The sequence below is a fragment of the Lineus longissimus genome, chromosome 13, assembly GCF_910592395.1.
Source record: "Lineus longissimus chromosome 13, tnLinLong1.2, whole genome shotgun sequence".
Lineage (NCBI taxonomy): Eukaryota > Metazoa > Nemertea > Pilidiophora > Heteronemertea > Lineidae > Lineus > Lineus longissimus.
Window position 1 is genome coordinate 10,253,859 of NC_088320.1, and position 20,100 is coordinate 10,273,958.

General features: G+C 43.7%; 1 pseudogene; it reads right to left on the bottom strand.

Moving 5' to 3' along the window:
* Positions 1-1,629: 1,629 nt before the first annotated feature.
* On the bottom strand, positions 1,630-12,731 carry LOC135498403 (protein FAM221A-like; annotated as a pseudogene).
* Positions 12,732-20,100: the final 7,369 nt, after the last annotated feature.

The window sequence follows — 20,100 nt, forward strand, 5'->3', positions numbered from 1 at the left end:
TCTTGACCTTCAAACAGTAGTATAAAGCCGATATTTACTACTTTACACCCTCTGTCCTATGTTATTAGGTCATCCAGTTGAGCGCCAGGCCCTTGGGCCTCTTGTTAGTGGGTGTAGGCCTAATGCAGTTTTGTAAGGGGAAGGTTCCTTTCGAAAATCAGCGCGATTCGAAATTCAATATGGCCGCCACGCTCACATCCTCAAAATAGGTTTCTACAATTTTAATTTCCATATGCAAACTAGCCACTCCACTAAGCCAACTTCACCATTATCTCACCTTCAACCTTAATAGGCTGAGGGGTTATGCTCGCTTTGCGATGCTATTTTTGCCATTTTGAAGTTAATGGTTGTAGCTAGAGTGATGATAGGTGGCACGTTTCATTTCCATTTGAGCTAGAATGTTCTAAACTTGTGAGGACATACATCGAGGGACCCCTCATTTCTCTATTCAGGCGGCCATCTTGAAAATTAAACAAAGTCAGATTGCAACCAAATTTCATGTGATTGTATATCTAAGTACTCTCTACAACATCCCTGATTTTCGGGCAAATCCATCTACCAATATGGCCGCCAGGCGGCCATCATGAAAATTAAACAAAGTCCTGTTACTCCGAAACTAATGATCGGATTGCAACTAAACTTTATGTGATTATGTATCTATGTACTCTTATAAATATCCCTAATGTTCAGTCAAATCCCATGACAAATATGGCCGCCAGGCCGCTAGGCCGCTATCGTGAAAATCCAACAAAGTCCTATACTCCTAAACTGTTGAACAGATGTCAACCCAATTTCCAAGTGACATGTACACTCTTCAATAACCTGAAATTCAGTCAACTTTATAACCAAAATGCTATACTTAGATGGCACCGGTATTTTTCTTTTTGCCATTGAGCCGAGAAGAATATTATCCAATACGTGTGACATATACGAAGAAATAATGAAGAGAACGGCTGGATGGTTCCTATAAACCCTGTTTCTGAAAAAATGTAAAATGATACAAAATTGAGAACACTCTCAAATCCAATAACACCTTGTCACATGTCACTTCCGTTCTATAGTAATAAAAGAAATTACTACCTGGAGTCACATAATTAGGCCTAGAAACAAGTACCTTGACCAAGAAACCCATTGCGAACTATTCCCATATTTTGATTCAAGACTGTCAGGTGCTGCCACCAACACTACGGTGGACAAACTACAAAATCAGGGAAATCTCACATTTTCACTCTCTGTCATGAAAAGACCAATAGTTCCCAATCAAATACCTAGATCAAACCAAGATCGAGTACAACAGTTCAGCTACCAGCAATGGCATTTAAAATGTAATGGGAACTCACCAATATTGCAAATAGAGACTACGCCCTTTTCCCTTGAGTAAAGAATGTGCCGAGATTAACAGATTGTTAAACTAAAGAAGTGGCTTGGACTATCAACAAGTGCTTTCGGACGCTGGCCAAAGTCAGAGTCACAAAGCCAATAAACCTTATTGGGTCAACAATGACTCCAGTTCTGACATGCATTCACATATTGATTGTGAAAATTACTCAAGGCAAACTTATTCTCGAATTTACTGGGTCAGTTTGCCGATCAACAAAAACGATCACAGCCGTGCCTATTCAAATCATTCTACTTTTTCTGGTTGGCCCTGGACTTGACAGGTGGCAGATACACATTGGATTTCTTTTGCTGAAAAACAGAAAGAGAGGAATGAAATTTCATGATAGTTAAGATTGCATTTTGACACCTGAAAATAAGAACATATTCATTCGACTGAAGAAGCTTTATGAAGCTTGCAGGGAAATGCTTCATACGAGAAACTTTAACAGATTTCATAACTTCAAAGATACCTCCACTCCTTATAAACCCAGACTCTAACTACAAGTTGACCAACAATAGATTGAAAACTTCTGTGGCACAAGTTGGTCAACTGACCCTTTCCTGGTAGCGCCTCTCATAGAAATCCATCTCCGACTCCCCGGGTTGACGCATCTTGGACTTGAGCTCCTGCTGCTCTCGGTCAGAAATCCTCAAGCCCTGGGTCTGCTTGACCATGTCGACCTCCTCGAGGTTAGCACGGAGGAACGGGTGGTCTTCGCTTGTGATTGGCTGATTCAAGAAGGCCTTTGATGGCAGGGCTGAAAAAGGGATTCGGTCGTTAAATATTGCATTGAAGTTGCCACGTAAATACTGAGTTGAGAGATGAGGGTCAGTCACTCAATGAGAACAAAAGTACTATTGGCAAAGTTTGTTTCTAATGCATCTCGTGAAGTACTGGTCTAGATCCCAGACAAGCACCGATGTTAATTCTGAACAGTGGTATTGTTCATCGTTCCACTTTCACAGTCCTTTGCAATCTGCCAATCTAAAATGTCACTGTTTCCATGTAACTGAAATTATAATTTTCTCTAATTGAAAATATTATCCACTAGTAGCGTACTTACCTGTTAGAATTACTTTTGAGTATTATCCCGGCTACCCGGATCCAACGCCGATTCCATTTTTTATACCCCACCATTATCACCTCCTGCGCATGCGTACAACGTACTTCCTCTTTATCTGAGGTTGCTATACACAAACCAAAAATCCACAACAGCAGGGAGGAGGGTGGGAACATTCTTACAGGTAAGTACGCTACTAGTGGATAATATTTTCAATTAGAGAAAATTATAATCCACTGCGTAGCTCCCTTACCTGTTAGAATTACTTTTGAGTAGAAATACTGAAGCTTATTAGGATGGTGGGAGTCTTGAAAAAAGGAGGTGATAATTAAACACGAGATGTTGAAAGGACAGCCTGGGCAAACCTCGCCCTCTGACCTGTAACATCCCTCATGTAAAAAGCAGTGAACGTAGAATCTGATTTCCAGTTTGCTGCTTGCATGAGTTCCTCCATTGGTACTCCCTTGGCTAAGGCCCACAAGGTGGCCATTGCCCTTACATCATGTGCCTTACAATGTACCCTCTCCCTGAGCGAGGCATTGTCATAAGAAAACTTGTTGGTTTCTACCAGCCAGCGACTGATAGTGTCTCTAGCACAAGGTTTTACTTTCCCTTTCGCATATGTCAGAAAGAGCTGATTCTGGCCGTCTCTGACACTCTTGGTCCTATCTAGGTAAATTCTAAGTGCCCTGCATGGGCACAACCAGGTGTCTTCCTGCACACTGGAGACTGAAGACATTTCAGGTAAAAAGATTGCTTTACTCATGTAGTTGGCGGATTCATTTTTGGCCATGAACCCTGGGGATGGAATGATTGTCAGCCCTTCCCTTGACCAAGACAAATGGCCTTCGTCGATGGATAATGCATGAAGAGTGCTTCTCTGCCTCGCCGAGGCTGCTGCTATCAAAAAGGCTGTCTTCCAGGACAGGAATTTCATATCTGCCTTCCCCAGAGGCTCGAAAGGTTCCAAACAAAGTTTCATGAGGACTAGAGGCAAATTCCAACCCGGGCAAATATGCCTAGACGGAGGTCTGATGTAAATGAAAGACTTAATGATGTCAGAAAGTAGAGGGTACCTACCCACTACTATTCCACCCCAACCTGGGTGCACCACTGATATAGCAGCCTTGTAACCCAGAATAGTTCTAACCTGGAGATTCTTAATCTCGAACAAATAAGTAAGGAAAGAGGAGACCTCGGCTAAAGTGGCCTGCAATGGTCGAATCTCCCTCTCCCTGCACCATTCAAAGAAAATTCGAAGTCTGGCATCGTATGTGTCCCGGGTTGACTTTCTTCGGGCCTGGGCTGCATGCTCTGCAGCGTTGACAGGTATGCCTTTCTTAACCCAGGCATTCTTGATAATCTCCATGCAACTAGCTTCATGATGGAGGGATCTTTGTGGAGTTGTTTGTTGTGTGGTTGGTACAGTAGGTCGGGTCTGTCCGGAAATTTCAACGGCGACTCGATCAGGAGATCTAGTACCCCGAGAACCAAGGCTGTCGGGGCCACCACGGTGCTATGAGGAATACAACACAGTCCTCCTCTTGTATTTTGTTGAGTACCCTCTGTATCAGGGCTACCGGAGGAAAAGCATAACCCAGGATCCCCCTCCAAGAAATTGACAGGGCATCTACTGCCCATGCCTGAGTGTCTTGAACTGGGAAGACATATACAGGAAGCTGGTGATTTAGACTTGTTGCGAATAGATCGACATGGGGTCTGTCCCATCTGCTGAATACCAGCTTCAGAATGTCCCCCTTTAGGGTCCACTCTGTGGGGAATGTCCCGTCTCTCCTGGACAGAGCATCCGGGACTATGTTTTTCACCCCTGCGATGTGTCTGACCTTCAGGGAAATGCCCAGGCGTGCACACCAAAGCAGGACTGACCTCATGAGAAGACACAGGTCCTTCGAATCAGTGCCCCCTTCTTTGTTTAGATATGCAGCCACCGTGGTGTTGTCGGTTAGAACAAGTACCATCTTGCCCCCCAGCGATTTTTTGAATCCCATCAAGGCTAGCTGTACAGCTCTCAATTCTAGCCAGTTTATATGTTTTATTGCCTCTGCCTTGGTCCAAACTCCTGAAAGGCTGCTGCCCTCCTTGAGTGCTCCCCAACCCTCGAGTGATGCATCTGTTGAAATCGTCACTTGGGTTTTTTGGGGGGTTATACTGACCCCTTTGAATAAATTGGCTTCTACTGTCCACCAGTGGAGCTGACGTTTCAGATTGAAAGGTAGAGAAATATGTTTCGATAGGATATTCCTCTGGGGGCACCAGGACTCCCGTAAATGAAGCTGAAGGAGCCTCATCTGAAGTCTCGCCCATTGGACAACGTCTGTGCATGATGCCATCATTCCAAGGATGCTGAGAATTTCTCGAGCAGTGGCCCACTCTCTGTCCATTACGGATGAAATTGCAGACTAGAGAGCTGATGCTCGTTCCCGTGATGGGAAGGCCAGACTGTCCACTAGGTTCAATATTGCCCCAAGACTATTACCTGGGTTGGTGCCAATTCGGATTTTTTCCAATTTATCAAGAAGCCCAGGGCTGTGACAGTCTGGGTCTCTAAGCTTAAGACCTGTTTCAGTCGGCGTCGACTGAACGCTCTTATAAGCCAGTCGTCTAAATAGACATGAATTCGGATTCCTCTGGTCCGAAGGTGGGCCATGAGGGTTGCAACTACCTTTGTGAATACCCTCGGAGCCGATTTCAGTCCAAAAACCAGGGCCTTGAACTGAAATTGTTTGCCCGCAAACTGGAATCTGAGGAATTTCCTGGATTCTATGTTCACAGGGACGTGAAAATATGCTTTGGACAGGTCCAGCGATGCCACCCATTTGTCGGGTTTCAGAGACCTCATCACTGACCTGAAGGTCTCCATCCTGAACGGACGGTCTACTATGTATGAATTTAAAGCCTTTAAATTCAACACAGGACGCAAACCCCCCAGATTTTTTGGGAACAAGAAAAAGATTTGAATAGAAACCTACCTCTTGTTGGTGCACCGGGACTTCCTCTATTGCCCCCTTTTCCAACATCTTTTCTATTTCCAAGGACATGGCCCCCCTCTTCTCTTGGCTGAGAGAATTTGCTGTGTCCGGACGGAAGTTTGACAAGGGAGGGCTTTTTTCGAATTCTATGGAATAGCCATTTTCCAAGATGTTGAGCACATACTTGTCTTTTTGTAATCTTTCGCCATTTTTTGGTGAAAGAGCCCAGCCTGCCCCCCACTGGAGGCCTTGAAGATGTTGTGGTGGGGGGGGGGGGGGGGGGGCTGGGGACAATGGTTGCTATTGTGACTGTTTGGGGCGATAGGACTGCTTGAATGACCTTTGCCCTTTTCCCCATTTGTTGCCCTGGCGACCTTGAGTTGCCTGCTGTTGTGCCCCCCATTTTTGCTGAGGCTTCTGCAGACCTTTTTTGTCGGCTCTTGAATCATAGCCTGGGGCCCAAGCCTCGTTCCTCGTGGGGGGCCAATCCCTTGAACTGGTTATCAACGGAAGAAGAAGCTTTCCTCTTGGTATTTCGAGAACTGTCCCTGCCAAAACTGCTGGCAGTTGACGCCATCGTGCTTGCCATTTCTCGAGCATCACGTCTTAACTGTGAAGATTCCTTCGCAATATCATTAAACTTTCCTCCAAAAAGTTTAGATCCCTCAATGGGAACCTTCAGAAGGGCGTCCCTGTCTGACTTGTCTGGAAGATTTAGGGCTTCCACATACACATGCCTACGCTTGTTGACACATTTTGCCAATGCTGTAGTGCTCAGGGCGGCCACATCGCAAGTTGCCGTCGCTAGTGCCCTCAAAATCGAAGCAATGTCCGCCTCCGTGGAGCTCGCTTCTGGAGCCAGGGCCTGTCTGAAGGCTGCTAACAGGTACGATGAGTGACACACCACTCTCTGTTGACAACGAAGAACTTTGTCGATCCCTTCTAGGGCCTTCTCCGTCTTCACTTCAGAGGGGTAAAGTGACCTAGGTTTGAACCTACCTACCTTGGTGTTAAGGTAAGTGGCAACCGACTTGTCGAGACTTGGACATTTGCCCCTCCGTTCGAAATCAGTCTCCGGCCATCTATATTGCCTCCTTAGTCTATTCTCATCCGAGAATGACACCCTAGGAAGGCTCTTGTTAACTTTGTCCCACCTGATGTCCACGCTGCCATCCTGTCCACGCTGCCGGTCTCTTAGGGAAAGGAGATTCTCCCCCTCCAAAAATACTATCTTCATAATTGTCTCCAAGTACAGAATTAATATCCCCACGATGGACAGGTGGACTCCTCCCAGTCCTGTGGGAAAGGAAACTGGGCGAATCTGGAGAAACCGCACGACTGTCCCTACTAGGGCCACTGATCGGACCACTGCCGGCTACACCGGGCCTCACCCCTTGCAGTGAGGATGCCATTATGCCCAAAATTTTAGTCTCAAAGTGGGACATTTTTTCTTCCATGAAGGAACTCATCTTTTTCTCCCAGACTGCCCCAGCTGTGTGAGGATTTTTTTGAAGATGATGACCTTTACCTATGACCCTCATGGCCATGAGAGTGATCATGGTGACGAGACCCCTTTTTTGACGAGTGGGATTGGGAAGACCGTTCCCTGTCTGTAATATCCTTCTTTCCCGATCCACTAGGAACCCCCACCTGAGGCTCAGAGGATGGGCCGCTATCCTGTCCTGCTTTCTCAATGGAGCTGGATCCCTGTCCAAGGGAGCCCACATTGGAATTCGGGTGTGATCCCCGACCAGAGGCACCCTTTTCTTCCGCGGACTTGCATAGATTTAGCGGCAGATTTTGGTGACCTTGACCCCGCGGCTGTCCGGCCACTGTCAGAACGGCCGTTTTCAACACGCACAGAAGTCGCATTATCGGGCGTGAAAAGCGGTTAATCTGCCTGAACGGAGTGAGACATGATACACAACAAATATAAGTTATAAATACAATATAACCAGAGAATCTAGCGTAAAAGATAAAAAAGAGCGTGAAAAACACAGGAAATTTCGAGAGCTTTCTCATCTGCGATCCGGGTTTGAACGCGCCGAAGATAAAGAGGAAGTACGTTGTACGCATGCGCAGGAGGTGATAATGGTGCGGTATAAAAAATGGAATCGGCGTTGGATCCGGGTAGCCGGGATAATACTCAAAAGTAATTCTAACAGGTAAGGGAGCTACGCAGTGGATGTGACAAAACATGACGCCCTCCTGCCCGACTGAGCGTCCTCCCTCCTGTCGGAGTGGGCATCCTCTCATCACCAGATGACTGGTCATCAAATCCAAAGATTAATTGAATTATGAGCGTACCTTTACCACTCAGGTCCATCCTCATGTAGCCCTAAGCCAGAGATGAGAAGCCCGACAGACTGCCCATGGCCTGGTATGGGACGTCCTCCTGCCCGACTGGGCGGCCTTGTTTCTCCTCCCACCATCTCATGTCTGTGAGCCGGCTCACCGCAGCCACAGGTGTAGGAACTCTTGAACCCAGCACACTTGCATCCAGCTGAAACACCAGACAATACATTAGTTTGATATTTGTAAGTCTCAGGATGGAAGGCAATAGCTGTTGTGAAGGACATGGGGTGCTGACACCGGCCCAGCAGGTGACCTTGTATGTTGAACAGTTGGGTGCCAACTGACTCGGCCTTTAGCCAGGAAAGAGGAGTCCATCGTGAATCTATGTGTAGGGTTATCAGGACATGTACATGAAATTATGAAATTCAAGACTTCTCCAACTTACACTTCTTGCACTTCATGAGATTCGTCTCCGAATGTTCGTCCGAGTAATGTTTACAGCCGCACCTGATTAGTTGAGAGCCATTCAGCGGGATGGGACGTAGCTGTACGAGTTACAGCAGCAGCCACGGACTTTGCACGGCTGAAGGATGGGGCAGGCCTCCGGGATTGTTTCAAAGTATGTTTTGTGTTGCTTATATCTGGAAGAGAAGGTTACACTTCTGTCATTTTGTTTAAATTGGCATCCTGGACTTTTCGGGCTATCTGGGAGTGGCACAGTAGATAAGACTGTTACGTCTGAGGTCACCAGTTTGATTCTAAGTCAGACTACAAACCTGTGAGTACAGAAGCATGGCATCTCTGGGCCAACCAGCTTGCAGTCGATACCAGTCGGTGGAGAATACCAGCTGACATACAGGCGGTTCTTTTGACGCTGAAATTATAACACCCAAATAAAAATATGTTGTGATATAGAATTTGACTTCGAGCAGATAAATTTTGCTTCCTTAAGGCCAGTGCTGAACTGGAACGAAAGGTTGGCAGTCCGACAGATTGACTGCTGTAAACTGAGAATCTGAGATACTGTTAATTGGGTAATGTTCAAAACATTAAACTTGCTAATACATGTTTTTCTTTTTATTGTTTACATAGAGTTCTTAGATGATATAAATGAAAACCAGCGGAGTTCTATGCCTACCATTAGCAGAACTCTTCTCTGGTAGTCTTCAAAGTCCTCAGGTGACATGATGACACCCCCATCATCATCGCCAACAATTCTGAAAAGATTCAAAACGTGTGATTGGGATGGTACGGAAGTTAAAAGAAAACATCTAGCAAACAAGTGATTTTTTAATCGCTGTGACCTGTGATTTTAGTAAATCGTCACAATCTTGGATGAGTGTTTGTGTGTCTCACTTGGAGACAGTCCGAGTCTGGATGCGTGTTTGAGTGTCACACTTGGAGACAGTCACAATCTGGACCAGTGTCTGTGTGTTTCACTTGGAGACAGTCACAATCTGGACGAGGGTTTGCTGGTGTCTTTCTTGGACTGGAGACAGTCACAATCTTGGATGTGTGTTTTGTTTGTTTCACTTGGAGACAGTCACAGTATTGAAACACTGTAGGAAAAACACATCATTTTTGACGGGTCATCCTATTTTGCGTCCAGTGGCGTCCAACGCGAAATAAGGCCATTCAAAATTAATTTTTAGATTTACGTCACTCAGATCTGAAAAATTTGGTGGGGAGGGGAATTTGTTTTTTACTTTTTGACATTATTGTGCCCGGAACATTTATCCCAAACCAGGCCTTCACTATAGTTACGCCACTCGTTACCTGAACAACAATGAATCCCATGTTGTCAAGGAATACTGCTCCGGTACACAAATGTCACAAATCGAAATCGAAACTAGTCTACTTCAACACAATGCCATGGTCCCGCTTGCATCACTAACCACAGATGCTATGATTTATGTGAGTTTTCAACATTTAATGACTCTAGCGTCTGACAGGTGGTGCGCCCTTGCAATATTAATAGTAACTTCAAAGACCGTTGATTTTTTTATTGAACGTGCGCGCCGTACGTGTGTTCAGAGGCTGCCAACTTTATTAAATATTCAAAGCATCCCTGTAGACAGGAATTATCGCAGTGACCACATGAAATTGTTGAAGGTTGCCTACAATAGTTTTCCCGCCAAAAACGAAGCCGCTCAGTCGTCTGCCACGTGTGTACGCGGCAACTCTACCCGATCGTTAGTCCCAGTACGCTATCTTTCCAAGTTCATAACTCAGTTCATATTTTTCTAATCTCTTTGTCAAAGATATCATTTTGAAGCTTAGGACTATACTAATTGACTGAAACGCAAATTCGCGGCATCCGTGTCCTCCTCAGTTCGAAAAAGATGAAAGAACCTTCCACTCTAGTATATTCCCGCAATGCGGCGTCGGTATACTATTGCGTACTACATCTAACGGGAGTTGGATATTTTGGCTAGTATTGTCATATAAGCACTGTACCTAAGCTATCCCTATGAGGAGTTGTGCCAGTAATGAGTAGGGCCATAAAAAAGGTTTCCAATGGGCTTCAAGACCGATCTAATACAAAAAAACGTTTTTTTTTAAATTTAGCAAAAAACAAAAACATATAGGGACGGAGGCAAAAACTGGGGCGGTCGGTAACGTAAATCTAAAAATTAATTTTGAATGGCCTAATGGGGTGTATATGGTTAAAATGTTTTCAAGCTTCCAAGGAGGATACCGCGCTGCATATTGTGAACAAACTCGATGAGACAAGCCAGGCCTATCAATTAGACGAGTGCATGTTTTTAACTCTCAAGTACATATTTGGGAGGTGTTGAAAAAATATTTGCTGTGGCAAGTCTACAGATATAAATAAATTGTTTGGTAAAAAAAATAATTTTGAATTTTGTCAACCTCGCCATAGGCGGGGGTGATTCAAATTTGGAGTGAAAATGGCTGAAATGGGTAAAAATGTCCACTTGTGTCAAACTTGTCAATTTAAAAAAAAAATTCCGTGGTCAACTACCAGTTTAAATCGCACCAGTTACTCCCAAGACTAACCCGTATATCATATCCGAGTTTCAGTTTAAGGAATTGAACCCGAGGCGGAGGACCTTGGTTGAGTTACCAAGACACTCGAGGGTGGAGCTAAAATACAGTCCAAACCCGAGCCGATAGGCGAGGGTTTGGACGAAATTTTAGCTCCACCCGAGTGTCTTGGTAACTCAACCAAGGTCCGAAGCCGAGGGTTCAATTTCTATTCTAAAAGTACCTCAAACTTGAAAAGATAGGCCACGAAAATAACTTGAATATGTGCGAATTTGGCAAATTCCATCCATCGCCTGCCCGGAGCGCTGGTAGCGCCGTTGTTTACATTATGTTACGGCAGTGCGCATAGGAAGTGATGCTAAAATCCGCGCAAATGGGCTATTTGGAGCGTTTTTCTCAGCAAATATGTGTAGTGCTCATTAAAAAACTTAGGGTGGTTGATGCTTCCTTGGTTCATTTGTGTTTGAAGCAGTGTTTTGAGAGCCTCAAACTTCTGAAGTGAGCTGTGTGCATGGTTTCCACATTTTAGTGCAACCCGAGGGAACTTTGGTAGAGCATCTTGGTTGCGTGTCCAAAACACTCCACTCTCAGAACGAGGCTTATGCATTTTCCATTAAAAAGTTGACTTTACGGTACCAAGGTATTTTAGAATTCACAACCCCACGCAGTATTTGATGGCGGGCATTTGAAATAACTGGAAATGGCTTGGAAAATCAATTGTGGTCTTGTCTCCATTCAGAGGGTTTTGGGTTACAGGTCAAAAATAGTAAATGAGCTCTGAAATCCACAAAAACCGTTGTAATTGGCTGAAATGTGTTGAGAATGTGTGGACGTATCATGGAAATTGGAAAATGAGGAAAAAAAGAAAATTCTCAAATTTAACCCCCCCCCCCCCTGTCCTACAGGGCTTTTAAGTGAAAATGCCAAAAATTGAAATTTTCAAAAAATTTCAAATAATTTCAAATTTTTCTACTTTTTTGGGCTAGATATGTTTCATAACCATCATCAATTGTGAATAGTAATGAGAGTGTTTATTGTTTTGCATGTTATTTTCATTTTGGGAGGTGTCGGCACAGAGCACGATGGGTGGCAGGGTACCAAGCTTTCACTAATTTTTTTATTTCAGCAGGTGAATTCAGGAGAAAAATATTAGAATTGAGAGCGAGAATGTTATCAAAGACGAAAAGTGACGGTTTTTGTTTGAATTGGGAGGGGGCTAGGCAAAAAAAGAGGGGGGGTCACATACGGGTTTGTTAAAGTAAGTTTTTTAGAGAAGCCGGTCACAATGACAACACACCGTGCGATGTTTTTATGTGAAAATGATGAATTGCAATTCAAAATTAGCACAGGCTATCATATAAGTCATCTGTGTCATAATTCTCTGTGCGTGAAAGTCGAGCACTTAACAATAGAAAGAGAACGGGTCAATCAGAGTAGAAAAAGGTGCAATGCCAAGAAAGTTTGTGAAGGCCATGGCAACCGGCCTAAATGCATTTTTCCTGGTAAGCTACAGTATGTGTTGAAATGAAAGAAAATATCATCATATTGAATTGACATTTGAAAGTTTTCTTACCGCGATGGAAACCTCTTTGTTGTCTTGATGGCTGGTTGGATCTTGAAGGATCGCCGAAAGTAGGAGTGGTCATAGTTTCTGCCGTTTGGGTCGAGACATTTCCACTCTGGTACAGGCGGTCTGTCTCGTCGTGCAACAGCCTTCTTGACACCCTTCCTTCGCAAGTCCGGCATTGTTATCATCACATGTTTCTTGTACTCACCACCCCTGGTTTTGTTTTTCTTCTTCGTGAAGTAATCTGTTGCCCTGATGTTATCAAACACCAGCTAACTTCTGGTGTCCAGCACTCCGTTTATACCTGACTGTGTACTGCCTGTTCATTGCAATTCTGTCCAGCGCTTTCATCGGGCGGCAACGAGTATCGACTTCGATGTTGAACCACTTTAGTTTCCGTCGCCCGCTCTCGGCTATGTTATGGTTCATTCTGTGGGCTGCTGAATGGATACGGGGGTTGAGTTCCTGCTCCTGGTCACAATCTTAGGATCGCTGGCCGACAGACCTCGATTCTTGGACTCGACTCCCTGGGTTGTCACTCCAAGACTCAGCTGTCGCAACGCTCCTTTAATAAGACATACCTCCAAAACGAGATGTACCAAGTTCTTGTCAATCACTGTCATTTTAAACTTGGGAATCTCGCCGTAAGATGACCATCGTGTTGATTTGTGCCACCAAGAACCAGTTGTGCCTGAGCACAGTGAGAATTCGTTCTGTGGACAACCAGTGCAGTCACCACCATAACAGTTCACAACACAGGCAACAGTGTCATACAGGTATCCCATGATCCTGTCGAGATCACCGTTGCAGCGCTTGAAATTAAATAGAGATTGCAAAATCTTGGATGACCTTACCCTAAGATCATTCAGAAACGTTGTTTTTAACAGTGTTCTCTCCTCTGCAGTACGTCCGCGTGTCTGGGCTTGATGCAAATGTATCGAGTCAAGTTGATGCTTCACCATGAACAAGCCACCGAAGAGCTTTTTTAGCTCAGCTGACAAAGTCAGCAGAGCTATTCATATAGCTATTTGATTGGTGTCCGTCCTTCCATCCATCCGTCCGTGGACACAATTGGGCATTTTGTAACCGTAAGGCCTAGGCACTTCAAATCTAGTCTTGCTTATAAACACCGCAGAAAATGTTGCTTACGGAAAAAATTTTGGGCGATTCGACTCAAATTCAGCTCCCCAGGGGGCAAAATGCGTAAATGAAAAAACAACTTTTTGACGCTCTATTCCAGCAGATAAAAGCTTGAAATAAAGTTGAAAAGGTCTTCATGATACAGACGTTTTGATATAAAATAGATTAGTGTTGATTTATATCACCAGTTGGCGGTAGTGAGCAAAACTGTTGTTTGACCCCAGATGATTCCGCTTTAAATTTCCCGCCGCGATCGAAAACCTCGAACCAGGGAATACCGGACTGCTGGTATTGCCAGTGCATCCACTGTATGAACGGCTCGTCTGGGGTAAATTGAAGAGGCGGCTCGACCCTCCACTGCGCGGTCGAGGTTACCTGGAGTACTATCATCAAGAAAATGGCGGTGACCTTTTTATTTCTACCGGAGCGGTGATTTTGTAAGTGACAAATTTTCTTATTTAAGCCTTTACGGAAATGTATTTTGGTACGAAACTTCACACGTTTATAGAAAAGATCAACGAGAATGTGTTCAAATGCCCTCATAACGATGAGTTCAACGGAATTTGGTCAAAACAACCTTCGAATGGAGTCAACTTTCTTTGCGAAATTGAAGCGACGACCTCATTATTTATCGTAATTTATGCAGATCTGAGTCCAGCTGATGGGTGATGTTCTGATTTGTGTTCAAACTATTGGAAACTTCGGAAATTAGTTCTATTAGTTCTACTATTCTGCAGGAGTATATTATAGCCATTGATGTTGACAGCTAAAAGCACGAAAACTTTGTTTATTTATCAAACTGTATTGAGTGTTATCGAATCGAATGGATGTGTCGATCGTCGGGGCGGATTGATATGTGGTTGTGCGTCCAAGGCGATTAGGTCATTCAGTTAGTTTGAGAAAGATCATGATCATGAAGATGCGTGTTGTGTCATCATAACCGGAAAATAATTTGAAGTTATTAGTGGTGTTGTCATTGCCATTTTTTGCATGGAATGATAGTTCGAGAGCTCTCATCGACGTATTCAGCATTGATGGAAAGTAGGTCCGGATTTGGCAACACGCCAGCTGTCTCACATTGTTCCTCCTGGAGTCACCAGGCAACTGACTTAACATGGTGCTACAGCCAACACTGTACAATCACTTTCCATCTTGACATCTTGTAATAATCTTTGCCAAATCAGTGATTCTTATATAATTTACTCCATGATTGCAATCAGCCTTTGTTAAATTCCAATCACCTGCAGGTCAGGTCAATCTTTTACCAATAAAGTTAATTTTCTTAAGCACCTCTTTATCTTACTTCTTCACATACAGGGCATCCCAAACACTTTGCTAAATCCACTAACCCCCCATTTCAAGTTGGTATTGCACCAGACCCAAGCTCAACGGTACAATGATCATGTAAGTGTCCAAATACCTTTTCAGGACATACTAGTATGAGGACATCAATTTTGATACCAGAAGCAAAACCAATCCTGTCCGTGTGTCCCTGTGACATAGATCCTGGCTCTATTGGAAATGTCGCACTCGCACTGCATTACTTCATGTGATGTCACTTACATCTTTCACAGTTGACAAATTGAAGCATCCATGGTTATTGTAACTATAATAGTCCTTGCCAAATCTATCTAAAAGTATCAGTAAAACTGCTAAACTATGAATTGTATCTGCTTACTCAGCTGAGCGCCAGGCCCTTGGGCCTCTTGTTGTTGCATCGGTTCCACATGTACATGTTCCACATGTAGGCCCTGTTTCTCAAAAGTCTCGGCAAATGCAACCCCAAGATCATATTCTCTGAATGCATCTGCCTCAGGAAAGTTAGCCGTGCACTTTGAGTGTCGTTCGTCAACATTTGTGCCAGTGGCACCACATTTAACTTCAAAACCTTTCGCCCGCATTGCAGCCCCTATCCAGCAGAGTTTTGTTTTAACCTCAATATCAATGATTTTGTGTTCATCTGTCACATTTTCAACACATAATCCAGTCATTGTGCTCGCACAACGGCCCATCTTGTTCCTCGAAGTGAGGTGTAAACTATTATAGCGTCCATCAGCTTGGACATTGATTCCTGTGTCGTCCTGATTTCTTAGGCGCAGTATCCTTTTCAAGTTCTCGCGTATGTCTGCCATATCGGCCACCAACTTTATTTGCCTGCTTTTGCATGATACTCCTACAAGGGGGCGGGATTCCCATCATGCTCAGTATGTAACTCATACTCTCGTTGCCAATCATTGTGTCCTGCAACGCAATCTGTAATGCAACATTTGGAAGAGCGGCTTTTCGTCCGCGCTTGCCAGTGTCTATGTCCTCAAAAAGTTTATACAATTTCGAATCAAAACCACAGTTTTTACACACCACAGTGACTGAACAACACACCCCCTGCTTACGTACCTCTCCATATTTGAATATCGGCTGACAGTTCACGTGATATTCGCTATGGGCCCTGTTAACGTCGTTGAGCACATCCATCAGTTGGGTTGTCTGAACAACGAAACTCTCGTGATCATGCTCCATGGTCTCATCTGGTAACTCCATCTCATCATCAGTATCTTCTTTCATGTTGACCCGTAGTAAGTTGACATTCTTGGCAGTACGGTTATTAATATCCGGTATGTGTCTTTTGCCGTCGTGTCCCATCGTTGTAACCTGTCCGTACTCCTGGGGCGTGAGTCGTCTCCATGCGGGTTGTAGGCCTACTTCTCGTTCGTCGTCGCTCACCACCTCGACACCTCCACTCCGCACGTGTCCGCTCGTGAACATTGTTCTCGTTGCTGCATTCGATGCCCTAGCGCGCCTCGGACAACCCCGTGTTCCTATCAATCTCCTCGCCTTTGTCCTCATCTTGTCTTGTCTTTTCGTAACTTGTCTTTCTTTGCTTAAAATCGTACTCCTAGGAGATGTCTATTTCGGGATGCTTCCTTCAACAGACTGAAAATACACAAGAAAGGACAAGAGATTACAAAAGGGTGGATGTTGAATAGTGATGACAATGGTTGCTGTTGTGGAAGTGTCAGACTTGGATGTGACAGACAGGGAGATAACATATGGGTTAATCTTTTTGTCATTTCACACCTTACTAACAAGCTTTCCATGCTTATAATGCATCATATATTTGTTGTTTTTCAAATTTCAGACAAAGTTCATATTGTTCGATTTGAAATTTTGACATTTTCAGCATGATACCACTGTCGCAACCTTGGAACATCCTTTAAAAAGACAACTTTTTTCCAAAAAATTGAAATTTTTGAATATTTGTCATGAATTAAAATTGTTTCAAATTCCTATTTCAGATGACTATAGACCACTGGTGATTTGTCGAAGATTCGGTACCATTCGATTAAGAATTCTATGAGTTAATGAGCTTAACTTGAAGACAGTCTGTAAACAATTTGAAGACGAAATATAAGGTAGGTTGTCCGTATCGGACAAAATTTTAAAACGTTAATAGCTCGCTCAAATCAAGTTCATTTTTGATGAAACTTGGTTATGTTAGTCAAGACATCTCAAATGCTTGGGAAAAGGCATATTTCATTGATATCTCAAGATGATCCCTCTTATTTAGAGGGTTTTGGGTTACAGGTCAAAAATAGTAAATGAGCTCTGAAATCCACAAAAACCGTTTGAATTGGCTGAAATGTGTTGAGAATGTGTGGACATATCATGGAAATTGGAATATTTGGAAAAAAAGAAGAAAATTCTCAAATTTAACCCCCCCCCCCGTCCTACAGGGCTTTTAAGTGAAAATGCCAAAATTTAAATTTTCAAAAAATTTCAAATAATTTCAAATTTTTCTACTTTTTTGGGCTAGATATGTTTCATAACAATCATCAATTGTGAATAGTAATGAGAGTGTTGATTGTTTTGCATGTTATTTTCATTTTGGGAGGTGTCGGGCACAGAGCACGCTGGGTGGCAGGGTACCAAGCTTTCACTAATTTTTTTATTTCAGCAGGTGAATTCAAGAGAAAAGTATCTGAATTACGAGCGAGAATGTTAGCAAAGACTAAAAGTGATGGTTTTTGTTAGCTCAGCTGACTAAGTCAGCCGAGCTTGTCAAATAAGTTGTTCAGTGGCGTCCGTCTGTCCATCCATCCATCCATCCATCCGCCTTGAAGAATGTACCCTTGTGCATCAATTTTTCGCTACAGGGGGGGTCTTGTGCATCAATTTTTTCGTATGCACATATGTGCATAAGAAAGTGGTTTTATTTTTGAAAAATGGCATCCTGTGGATCATTTTTTGGTGTCCAGAAGAAATCTGTGCACAAGCATAAAACTGTCCAACTAAAGTGCTTGGACTCCATTCGCAAGATGGATGGACGAACATTCACACTGCAGTAGCGCCCTCTACCCCATTATCACAAGATTCTACTGCGCATGCCCGGAAGACTATTAGGCGGCCATTTTTTACCATGTGCACAATTTCCATCCAGACATGCCAGATCCATGACAAGTAACCCGACTTTTCATGGTTTTGTTTCACCCGGTGAAGGATTTTTTTCATGAAATAGGTAGGTTAAACATTCAGGATATCGTCAACATAGATTATTTGCCATTTTTGGTTTGTTATGCTGAACTGTGTGTGTTTGTGCGGCTGTTATAAAACGCGGATTCCGCGGAAATCCGCGGAAAAATCTAACTTGGCTGCAGGGTGGCTACCTGAACCGCAGGTGAGAGTTTTTCATATTAATAGTGTGCATTGTTGTGTGCATGAAGTACTCCTGGTGACAAGGTCTTTGGGAATCCCCGTTATATGGTGCGCTGTATGCGCCGTAAATCACAAGCACCTTGTACAGTAGTTTGAAATAAACTTATACTCTAGGACGGGCCGCGAAGTAAGTTTTTGTGATTGCTAAAAATAGACTCCAATGCGCAGTCGCATACATGTATATGGTTGGTTAGGTTCGAGCTGCAAGGAGATTGTCCTAAAACATTTTCGTAGACCAGAATTCAGTTCGTCATCGACCTATATTTGAAGGAGGCATACCGTAACGTACATCAATCCGGGCATCAATCACACTTGAAAGCAGCCTCGTAATATGTTCCGTTAGGGAATCAGGAACCACGGTGGTGTCGAAGATAGGCCTAACATGCAAAGTTTATCAACACCTGTCACCCCTGCGAAATTCGACTGGAAATTGTCGGCAAAAGCCGGCAATTTCCACCTAATTCCAAACTATTTTTCCTTGCCAGGAGGCTGGAATTAGCTGGAAATTCCAGAAAATGTCAGGGCTGGAGTTTGGCGGTATTTTGGTAAATGGCAGTGCCAGAAAATGCCAGCTCGGGAAAAAGCTGGCATAACCTGGCATTAGCTGGAACCTTTAAATTTCCAGAGCTGGAATTAGGTGGAAAAATCTTGACCCAGGCCTTCCAGCTGATTACCAATGTCAGGGCTGTCATTTATTGGAAATAGCTGGCATTAGTTGACATTAGCTGGAAATTTAATATTGAGTATGTGACCTGCTCTACGTTTGAATCGATCAGAGCACTGCACACTAATAAACAGGCGTTTTTTGTCACTCAACAGTGACTATGATTAGAATCGTTGTGATATGCAACAAGAAGATCTCTTGTCGTGGAGTAAAACCAATAATCGCTTAGTTTTGACTTTGCTGATTGCAATCTTGTCACACGCACCTGCGATTATCACCACAGACAGGCAATTTTTCACATGCAAACATGATTGCAAGTTGATTTTGCTTGATCCCAGGCCGTGCGATTTCCAATTCTAATTCAATTTTGATGGCATCTGCAATTATAACTGCAAACAAGCAATTTCTGTCACACAGAAATATGATTAAAGGTTGCAGGTTGATTTTGCTTCCAACAGAGGTTGCTAGGATGACCAGTTCTTGTTGCGGGCACCTGAAATTATCTATGCAAACAAGTGATTTATGTCACTTGCAAACATGATTGCTGTGGCATTATCAAGTTTTGAGCATATGCCACTGACCTAATCCCTTAGTTTTCTGACACAATCTTGTCACACTGTTATAATGTAAATATCATTCTTGGTGTGTGTTGACCATGGACTTACACGAGCATAAGAGGCCCTATCATATAAAACGTAAGATTATTGCTTCACTGAGGCTTCTTGCAGACACTTCTGCCAGGCGGACACTTCCCCATTGCAGATGGTTTAAGTTGCCACATGACCTGGGTTGGAGTGCTCGTCAATGCCGACTGGCGTCGTCAGGGCTCAATGCCCATCCTGGAGACAGCACGTCATTTACATCATAGCTAATTGTGATCAGTTGATACGATGACGTCATTGACAATCACTGACAGGAAAATTTTGCCTCTCGTTTAATAATATAGATAGTGCAAAGTATTCACATTGTAATATTAGGCTCATAAGTTTGAGGATCATGGATTGACCAGATTGGTGTGAATTGCCCCAGGGCCCATGGAACATATGTAGGCCTATACCAATTTTAAGTCCAGACTTTACGAAACGTGCCGCGCTAACAATACGGCCGCCACCAACGATGGACGCCACATCATCGCATAGGCTCACAAGGTGAGCCAAATAAAAAAGAGGTGCCGTTTTAACTGGATACCGTGACATCAACATGATGTTAACCACACATAGCACACTCTGTCACTTTGATGTCTGGAGGGCAGGGTTACAGACGGGGACTGACGTCCAAAATGGA